General features: G+C 41.8%; 1 long non-coding RNA gene across 1 annotated transcript; it reads left to right on the top strand.

Annotated features, from left to right (window-relative positions):
* Positions 1–34: 34 nt before the first annotated feature.
* Positions 35–1,632, top strand: LOC106013739. The gene is made up of 2 exons (XR_001185427.2): positions 35–529; positions 1,527–1,632. It is a non-coding gene; the product is annotated as an uncharacterized LOC106013739 (long non-coding RNA).
* Positions 1,633–2,132: the final 500 nt, after the last annotated feature.

Genomic DNA, 2,132 nt, shown 5'->3' with positions numbered 1-2,132 from the left:
TTTGTGCCAAGAGACGGCTGCTGCCTCCAGGCTGTGCTGTCCTTAGGCCTAACGTACCGAGGTGGCGACAGCGCGGGTTGGAGGTATAAGTGGTGGTGGTTGTAGTGGTGGTGGTGGTGGTGGTGTTATGGTCGACTGACTCCACGGGGCACTGCGTCATGACGGAAATTATTTTCTTTCACCGTCGTCTGGATAGAAAGAAAGAAATACAGTCAGCTGGAATTCCGTGTGGGGGTGTTCCTGTGGTGAGGCGGTTCTGTTAAAAATCGTTCTTTCTTGAGACTTAGAACTAAGAAGACCGTCTCGCTTGCTCTGTTGCTTCGCTGTCATCGTGTGAGGGCGAGGCGAAGAAGAGGACTTAGATTTAGAATCTAGATCTAGTCAAGTGTGTATGTGTGTCAGTCAGTGAATGTGTACGTGCACCTGTGTGCGCTCACTCAGGAACTCCCCTCACTCATTCATTTGTGGTGCCTTACAGTGCGACGAGGATGATGCGTTGTGTAATCAATATGTGCGCACTTACTTGACAGTGAGTAGGCCTAATGAGTGTTAGTTTTTAAGAAAAGAAGTAGATCTAGAATCTAGATCTATATTTGGAAGGACTTCCGTAACGAGCGACCACCCCATCAAACAAAGAGGCCTAGACCTAACCCTACTCCTACCCCAAGCCCTCAATTCTGCTCTGTCTCATAGTGGTCGCTCGTTACGGAAGTCCTCCCCTATATTTTACGGCATTTGTAACACAAGTAGGTAATAAATATTATTAAAAGTGCCGAAGATTGCAGGTGTTGCTTTTATAGAGTAGCCTAGCTGTCTTAATTTATTTTTTAAAAAGGGAGGATGGATAATGATATGATGAGTAATATAAATCCGATAAAAGCTTGATAAATTAAACTGGAGCAAACTAGACCGGCGCACCCGCCTACCACCCAAATGCACTGAGTGTGTTATTTATGCTTATTTTACATGTCTATGATTTATTCGTAATTTACTGCACTTCCTAGATCTAGATATCTAGGTCATAGATCTAAAAGCGCGGAAGACTAGATCTAGATCTAGATCTAGATCTAGACTCTAGGGGGTGTTGCAAGAGAGTTACAAACACAAAATAGAAGGCGGAGGCGAGATAGAGAAGATAGAATATATTTTAATAATATTAAAGAAGGAGCATACTGCACCAGAACACCCACCAACACCCTAATTGGTGTTGGTGGGCTTAATATAAATCTACCTGCCTATGATTTATTTAGTGAGCGTTTTACGGCTCGAGCAATACAATATTAAGTCTTAGAAGTGCCGAAGACAAGTGTGTTACAAGAGAAAAACAAACAAACAAACAAACAAACAAACAAACAAAAAAGAAGCAGAGATAGATGTGTGACAAGAAAGAAGTAGGCCTAGCAAACTACACCAGAGCACCGGACAAGACCCAGATAAAGGCTGTGAGTGTGTTGTTCTTAATTTTCCTGTGTGTATGTTTTAGTTTTAGCGAACGTCTTATTGCATTTCCAACACAATTATGTCAGAGACGTATAGATCTAGGTGCTGAAGACTAGGCTAGAGGTGATACAACAGAGTGCCAAACATGAACAAGGACAGATGAGGACGATAGAATAATAATAATAATAATAATAATAATAATAATAATAATAATGATAATATGTGATAACAAAGAAAGAGCAAACCCCACCAGAGCACCCGCCAACCAACCACCCGCAGCAGTGAGCGTGTTCTTGGGTTTGATTTACATGTCTATGGACGTGGGATAAAAAGGAAAAACTTCAAAAGAGGACAAGTTGAACTATTTACAAGACAGGTATGTTAGCACGTTCATTTCATGCTGCATGCGCTCAACTGAATAATAAAGTTGTATTTTGTAGGCCATGGTACAGGTGCATGTTAATATTATTATTATTATGTGTGTAAGTTTGCGTTAGAAGTGCAAGGGGGTGGAGTGGAGAGGGTGTGTATATTGTGTGCATGAGTGTGTGTATGATGTATGTATGTATGTGTGTGTGTGGAAGGGGTGGGGGGTGAAGGGGATTTATGTGTGTGTTTGTATGTGTGAGCATGTTAGTGTGTTTGTGTGTTTGTTTGTGTGTCTGTGTGTGAGTGAGTGTGTGTGTGTGTGT

This window comes from Aplysia californica, unplaced genomic scaffold (genome assembly GCF_000002075.1).
Source record: "Aplysia californica isolate F4 #8 unplaced genomic scaffold, AplCal3.0 scaffold01201, whole genome shotgun sequence".
Taxonomy (NCBI): Eukaryota; Metazoa; Mollusca; class Gastropoda; order Aplysiida; family Aplysiidae; genus Aplysia; species Aplysia californica.
Note: the sequence above shows the minus strand (reverse complement) of the source record. Positions and strands in the feature narration are given on the sequence as shown.